Source organism: Tachypleus tridentatus, chromosome 2, assembly GCF_004210375.1.
Source record: "Tachypleus tridentatus isolate NWPU-2018 chromosome 2, ASM421037v1, whole genome shotgun sequence".
Classification (NCBI taxonomy): domain Eukaryota; kingdom Metazoa; phylum Arthropoda; class Merostomata; order Xiphosura; family Limulidae; genus Tachypleus; species Tachypleus tridentatus.
Window position 1 is genome coordinate 86,730,413 of NC_134826.1, and position 8,724 is coordinate 86,739,136.

Below are 8,724 nucleotides of genomic sequence, written 5' to 3' on the forward strand. Positions count from 1 at the left end.
TTGGGGGCTGATGCCTGAAAGTGATTTACATTATAGTCACAAATCTCGTAAAACTACTTACTTCTAAACATTTTTGTTTATTTTTGTATAACTTTAGTATAAATACATGTAAATCTTGATTTATATATTGTTTTATTCAGACCTTATGTATATGAAAATGTGCAAATTTGCTTGTTTTTATTATCCAGGTCACAAAAGCAAAGTTTGAAGGGAAAAATTGCCATTTTCTATACTTTTACAACATAAGGAATTAAGAAATAACACACTATCCAGGAACAAAATTTGTGTTACATAGTGTTATTGTTCAATTAATAACAAATATCCCATTTTCAATCATAATTTTTAGACATATTAACTGCTATTGTTTTGTTAATTAATTTTTAAAGGTGCAGAGAAAACTAGTTAGCATCTCAGACTTTAGGCCATTACACAATGAATTTTGTGAAACATTGTACCATTAAAATATATTATATAAAAACAAAAAGTGAAATTAAAAATAAACTGCTAACGTTTCTTCTTTTTCTGCTAACATGTCTTCCTTAAAACAGTAAATTATGACTGGAGTCAGTCCTTCGCAACATTTTTCATACACTTCGCAAAACTGGGTGTTATGACTGGATGGAGAGACTACCACATGAACATCATCTCATAAAAGAGCATGTCAAAGATGGATTTGTAACACAACTGTATTTATGTCAGGATCTTCATTCTGTAACAAAGAAATCTGAACATTAATACTTCAATATACAAACACAAGTAAAAAGGCAGATAGTTGAAGAACAAAACAACATATAAACAAACACGTATACATTATTTTATCACGCTTCCTTTTCCCACTTGTTTTTAAAACATTTTCTGTTCTCTTGGTTGATTTATCTATATTATTTTATAAACTGTTAAAAAACAACTTTTAGGATCAGCAGTAAAATAAATAACAGTAGTTTTCAGTTTTATTATACTGTAATTTTCCAATTACAACATAACATTTTTTTAGAAAGAAATAACTGCTATGAAAAAAACACATGGAATGTGTGTGAAACATTTTCATGTAAGCCAACAAATAACTTTACAAAGCTATGCTATGGACATGATTTAACAAAAAGTTTGTTCTTTTATTTCTTGGTAATATTTACTTGTAGAAATAACTGCATGTAGAAAGTGCACTTTATAATTCAAATATTATGGTAAAATATACCAACACTGTCAATATTACATGAAGAAAGTTTACTCACAAAATATACTTAACTTCCTACTTATACTGACTTAATGTTTACTCACCTGCATTTCAAGGTTGGCTGTAGGAACAGTATTCAAGGGTTAGTCAACTAAATGATCTACAAGTTCATAGCTGTTGGCTAAAGCCAGAATAATCTGTGTCTGGCTACCGTAGGAAAAGCGGACCTAAAGAAATCAGAATAACATCAAGAAACTGGTTACAACTGGTACAACAACTTATAACTACCAGACTTAAACCCAGGTAACCATACCACCAACTAAACTAAATGGTTAAACTCTAGCTATCTGTTAGTAAAGCACTTTTAAAATCAAATTCTTGCCCACTCAAATAATGAACTACTGACTCAGAAGAGAATCTGTATGTATATCTAAAGGTTACAGTTTACAAGTGGACACACTGAACTACTAACCCAGAAGAGAATCTGTACATATATATCAAAAGGTTAGTTTACAAGTGGACATACTGAACAACTGACCCAGAAAAAAATCTGTATTTATATCTAAAGGCTACAGTTTACAAGTGGACATAACAAACTACTGACCCAGAAGAGAATCTGTATATCTAACTATACATATCATTCTCTGGCTAAGAGATTTCTCCTCATGGTCTTGTGCTGGAAACAGCATTGGTAGAAGGGGCTGTCCAAACAATTCATTCACCATGGATGCTTTAGCCCAACAATTCTGTCCAAGAATAATCAAACCCAAAGGTTGTTCAGTAATCTTCCGAACAAACTCTTCTTCCCGAGTTGAAAGTTTGACTCTAAGTAACTGACCTAAAGAAACAAGCACAGTCTATAATAGTGAATGAAACAATGTTATATGCTGGTTCTTATTAGTTTATTTAAAGACTACTGAATTTGTATGTCGACAGCATAAAGAATAAGTAAAAATGATTTTGGAACACAAGTAAAAGATGCCATCATTCATTTCAGTTCTAACAGCTATGTTATATAGTGATCTGGTCCAATCAGTTCTAACAGCTATGTTATATAGTGATCTGGTCCAATCAGTTCTAACAGCTATGTTATATAGTGATCTGGTCCAATCAGTTCTAACAGCTATGTTATATAGTGATCTGATCCAATCAGTTCTAACAGCTATGTTATATAGTGATCTGGTCCAATCAGTTCTAACAGCTATGTTATATAGTGATCTGATCCAATCAGTTCTAACAGCTATGTTATACAGTGATTTGGTCCAATCAGTTCTAACAGCTATGTTACATAGTGATCTGGTCCAATTAATTCTAAAAACTATGTTATATAGTAATCTCGTCCAATCAGTTCTAAGAGCTATGTTTATTGACTTGCACATATTTTGAGTCTTCACATCAAACAATACAGTAATAATAAAGAATTTAATGTTGTGATATTAGAAACATTACTGAATTGATGATAATACCAATGTAACATGATTTAAAAAAATTACACTGTATTAAAACTTCTACAGAATGTTTCTATGTTTAAATTAATAAAATGTAGTGACACATGCAAGTACAGTTACACCTAGTAGTGTAAAGTGTAGTAACTACTGCAAGAACAGTTACATCTAGTAGTGTGAAGTGCAATGACACATGCAAGGACAATTACATCTAGTAGTGTGACATGTAGTAATGCATGCAAGTACACTTACACCTAGTAATGTGAAGAGTAGTAACACATATAAGTACAGTTACACCTAGTAATGTGAAGTGTAGTGACACATATAAGTACACTTACACCTACAAATGTGAAATGTAATGAAACATGGAACTACAGTTACATCAAGTAGGATTAAATGTAATGACACATGCCAGTATAGTCATACCCAATAATATAAAGTTTAGGAACAGATTAAATTATAGCCATACCTAGTAATATAAAGTATTTGTGACACGAGAAGGTACAGCTACCCCCAGTAATATGAAGTGTAGTGACACATACAAGCAAGGTTGTTAAACAATGCAAAAATAAAAGATGCAACATTTCAAAGGAAAATTATTTTAACATTGAAAGCAGACTTCAGGACAGCTAGAAACATTAAAGCCATACAACAACACAATCCAAAGCACTGCACTCATGCACCAAATGAAGATTATGGTTACAAGGAAACAACAACACAACTCAAAGAACTATTCTGATAAAGGTAGACATCAAATGAGACTTCAAATTGAAAAGCTTTCACAAACACCTTAAAACCGTGTTCATGAAAAAAAGTATTGAAGAAACAGAAATCACGGCAACCCCATCTCTTCAAACACACATGAAAGTCTACTAATGCAACTATATTATGAATTTCTGGTTTGGAGGTCGACATTCTTAAGTGGTCTAGAAGTGACCTCTGTTGTTTATTTTTGGCAGAAGCTCATTAAAATGTGAAGTGTTATCAATTTCAGCATAACGATTATAAGTTGCATAACACTTACAATACTGCTGTATAAAGTGTAAACAATGATTGCTTTATAAACACATAAAGATTGTAATATCCAGTACTTATTATATCTAAATCAGATACTGAACATGCCAGTATAGTTACCATGTGTAAAATGATTCATCTAATGACACATGCCAGATACGTTACCGTAGATAACTGTAGTCAAATTAGTTTCTTCATTGTAACAGTACTTCTCAAAATACGAGATTTAAAAAATAACCCAAAAGAACTGCAGGCGTCAAAATCTCTTTTAGGCCTATCATAAGCCTTTATTGAGAACGGCTTATAATCAACAAATTAACTTTATAACTTGTGTAGGCTTTCGGCTTAAGTTTAGGTAGGACTAAGCTCTACCAAACTTAACAATTTCAACAAATAAACAGTCTAACAAATTAACATTAAACGTTTTTAAATACTTTATTAAGCTTCTAATAAATGTATATATTGAAATTTCGTTTTAAAATTAACAAATTTTCTCTCGTTAAGTTTTAATACACCCTATGAGTATTAGCCCGTCATTTTTGAAGGGGCAAGAACTACCACCACCCACCCGATGGAATACCCTAACCTAACAGTCAAATATCGCTAAATTCCTTTCTAAGCTAATCAAAATTAATGTCACTGAGGAAATGAATTCATGGCGTATTCACTGAATAATTATCGGTAAAAATAAATGATATTAACAACTTTTAATATATAGAAAAGCCAGTATGTTTTGATGACACTACGTCCCAACACGGCTTTTTATGTCATATTACTTAGCAACTAAAGTATAACTTAATAGTGTTAGTCTATAAACTAAAAGTATAAAATAAAGTGTATAGATAACAACTGGAAAAATATTTGTTGATTTCTTGATTTAGAGTCTTCGTTGATTAAAGAGGTTTGTTTGCTTAATTAAAAACGTTGGTGATATAACAGAAAATATCTTAATTTGGAAACGATTTAAGTTTGATAAAATTGAACCAGTATTTTTACTTTCATGATAAATTTTATGTGCTTGGCCTTAGGCTAGGTAATTGCACACTACGTCTTTACCTTAGTCTTAGTGTACCAACACTCACTACATTTATAAGGTTTCTCATCAAACTCACGGCCCCCCTTCATCCCCCGTCACTAAAAATCGTAACATGCAGACGGTAATCGAACTATTCTATCTGGATAAATGCATTTTGGAGTTTACGACTCTCCCATTTCGAGAAGTAAAGCTTGACGTAACACACACTGGGTTTTATATAGGTTAGATAATTTATAAAAGGTTCTCCACCTTTGTACATACATGCACGTGTCTGGTTCAAAGTAATACAATACAAGAGGTTTGGAAAAAAACGTAACTTTTTAGATCCGGAACTTGTGAGATCCGGAGTTTGACCATTCACAGGCCAAAACATAAAGGCCTTTTCAGAAACATAATAATAAAAAGACTTGTATATATGTGTGTGTGCGTACATATATATATATATACATTTTATATGACTTAGGGGTCATTGTTCAAAAAAAAGTTATGTTTTTAAAAAAATGCATAACATTTCAAACTACTGAATTAGTTTCCATAGTTACGAAGCATGAATAATATTCTCATTAGAAATACTGGCCATTTCGTATCCCCAACAGTGGAAATAATAATAATAATAAAAAAGAGGCAATTTCAATAGTCACAGCACTTGAAATTCTTTTCAGCAGGGTTAGAGGTTTTCTCTCTTCTTCTCTCTCTCTCTATATATATATATATGTATACACACACACATATTTTTGTGTCCCAGCAATACCAGGCGTGAGGCACGCGCATGCTCGATTCAAATATATTACTCATCAGGATCTCTACCAGCCAACCCTGAAATTTAAATTATTTGAAGCATGTTAGAATAAGTTGATCTACGAGTCCTTGGACGTGGCCAAATACACTAACCAAAAGAGATGACCTCCTGAGTCCAAAACTACAACTAGATCTCAAATCGGTTCAAGTGAACTAAAGGTCTGTACTTGAAAAAAAGAAATGAAAAGGGAACCATCAATACCCACGGCTATAATTAGATCTCAAAACGATCAATAGATGAAGCTTTGAGCTAAACGTCTGTACTTTGAAAACTTGGAGCCATTCTATGAACCGCTATGCCGCGGCTGAAAACAGCAACAACTAAAAAAATAAAAAAACAAACATAGGCGTTCTGGCCACTGTTTTGCGACTAACAAAAACACTTTAATCAATAACTTCATGTCACGCAGGCACCAATATCGGTGGAATACGTGGAGCTTTCTTAATATTCAGACAATCACGGAGTAGGGTTTGATGTTACCACTATGCACGTCAAAGGCCGAGCGTTACCGTCACGTCCGTGCTCATCAAATGTATGTTATCCTCACAGCAAGTGGCCGTGCGATTACATTAGTTCTAAAGCACACTACTAATTATTTCTTCACTCCAGAACCACAAGGATGAAAGTTCATCCTGTCCGAAAGGTCAACATACAAATCCTGGAATGCCCGGCGTGGCCAGGTGGTTAAGGCGTTTGTCTCGTAATCTGAGGGTCGCGGGTTCAAATCCCCGTCGCACCAAACATGCTCGTCCTTTCAGCTGTGGGGGCATTATAATGTTACGGTCAATCCCACTATTCGTTGGTAAAAGAGTAGCCCAAAAGTTGGCGGTGGGTGGTGATGACTAGTTGCCTTCCCTCTAGTCTTACACTGCTAAATTAGGGACGGCTAGCGCAAATAGCCCTCGTGCAGCTTGCACGAAATTCATAAAACAAACAAGCATATCTTGGAGCTTGCTCACTGAATGCATGTAGATGATAGTTTTATCAGACACTTATGAAAACACTATGAAAGTGTTTATATGGAAATTATTTTGATATTTTATTATTGCAAGTGCTTAACTCTTAAATAACTTTACAACTTCTTTTCAAGGTCATAAACAACTCATGTTATTTATGTAATTCGATAATGTTCACTTCTTATATAGCGAGTGAAGAAACTTACAGTATTAGTTTAATATGAAGTTCAGGTATTTGACACGTGGCCTGTTTCTCCTATTTTGCTATATTTTTATTATTTAGTATCCCTGATTGGATTTTATGTTTTTTTAAAGGGGTTTGACTAGTTTTAGTTTATATGTTCTTTATCAGTTACGTTTAATTATATATTTTCTTTTTGATTTGTTAAACTTCTTGTCATTTTTCTGTTGTTTTTTATAATTGTTTCTTTCTAATTTTTTCCAACTTTTTCGTCTGTTTTTTAAAAACACGTTTAGCATTCGTAAAGATTTGAATGATACGTTCTCCAAATACACAGGATTTAAAGTGTGGTGGCTGTAGTTAAATATTACCAAACTGGTGCAATTTGAAATGTCTTTATTATAAAATACTCGTTTTCTAAACAAATAATTCTATCAACACTTTGTATAAAAAGAGTGGTTCAGTAACAATAAAAGTGTTAAACAATTATATTATTGTTTTCATTTTAGGTACCATGGTAATAATGTTACTTACGTTTCCGTTGATATTTTTCAAGGTGGAATTACCACTTATGGTACTTGTAGCATGGTAAGCACAAATTTTCTGTTGGTAAAATTTGTTTATTGTTAGGAGGAAAACCATCCAAAAGTTTCGAACTTCTAACTGTAATGTTATTAACCTTCTAGTTTACAGCTAATTGGTTTAACTGTCTAACAGTTTAGAAATACTTCAATCTATTTAATGTTTATTATCATGATTTTTAAACTGATTTCTTATTATGAATGTTTGTAATGGTATTTACGATTTTTATAATGATTAAATGTTTCTAACTTGAAAACGACTTACGACCCAGGAAGGTGTGTAGCTTAAAACTATATAATTAAACTCGAATTTGTTAACTGGCACTTAAGCAGACAAAATAATTTACATTTAAATACTAATTGTTGGTGTTAGTGTTACGTAATAGCCAATCAACTAATTTACAATAAAATTGGTGTTTTCATTTTTATTTCTTCCTCTCTTACCCTGATCTAGACTCTAATTTAAAATTGTTCTCCTATAATGAAACTTTCTTATGTTGATTTAATAGAACAAGAATTCTTTCAGTTAAACGTGCCAATTATTCAGTGTACTAATATATTACTGTAATATTATAATGACGCTAAAGTTTAACAGGTTACATTACAATTGTTGTTATTTGCCGTTTAGCTCATGTTACTTTCAATATAAATGTATATCTACTGTCCCCCACTAGTACAGCGGTATGTTTCCGGACTTACAACGCTAAAATCAGCGGTTCGATTCTTCTCGGTGGGCTCAGCAGATAACCCGATGTGTCTTTGCCATAAGAAAACACACGCATGTATATCTACTGATGTCTGTAACTATAAAGATATTTATCAAAGCTACATCTTTTTCTTTTAGTTTTATGTTTTGGAGAGAATCCAGGTCAGATATATTTCGAGGTAAAATGAGACGAATAAAAATGAATCAATCAGTACAGACAGAAAATGGTTCCATAGAAAATCCAGAAGAATGAACAAAAAATGATGACGTCAGTATTAACAAACTATTTAGTTCAAGGTTTTTTAAAGTAATATTTATATTTGAAAATTATGAAATAAACACAGATATGCTGTTTTACTTTTGTTTCTTTCTGTGAAGCGTAAAGCTACACAACTGGTCATCTGTGCTGGACCACACCGGTAAAGAAACTCAGTTTCAATGTTATAATCCTTCAGATTTACCACTGGAGATAAAAACTTATGATGAAAGCAAAAATCTTTACTTTCTGTAAAACGAATTTTGTATTATTTCAGATTTACTGAATAATGTTGTTTGTATTATTATGTTATATTAGTTGAAAAGCAGTATTTGTATGTTTTTCTCTTAAAGTTTCTCAGTAGAACTATTTCTGAAGAGCGAACTTTGGAGTTACAAAACCAATAGAAAAAATTAATAATAAAAAAGGAAATACAAGCTAGATATTCCAATATTTTGTTATTCGTATCCACGAGAGAGTCTTTTTTTATGTTTTGGATATGTATCCCAGTGGCACAATGGAAAATATGAGGAATTACAACGTCAGAAACCTGGTTTATATACCAGTAATAAGCAG

General features: G+C 32.3%; 1 long non-coding RNA gene across 1 annotated transcript; it reads right to left on the reverse strand.

Annotated features, from left to right (window-relative positions):
- Window positions 1–540: 540 nt before the first annotated feature.
- On the reverse strand, window positions 541–2,321 carry LOC143236132 (uncharacterized). The gene is made up of 3 exons (XR_013019500.1): window positions 1,779–2,321; window positions 1,279–1,401; window positions 541–709 (listed from the first exon to the last, which is right to left on the reverse strand). It is a non-coding gene; the product is annotated as an uncharacterized LOC143236132 (long non-coding RNA).
- Between the last annotated feature and the right edge of the window lie 6,403 nt (window positions 2,322–8,724).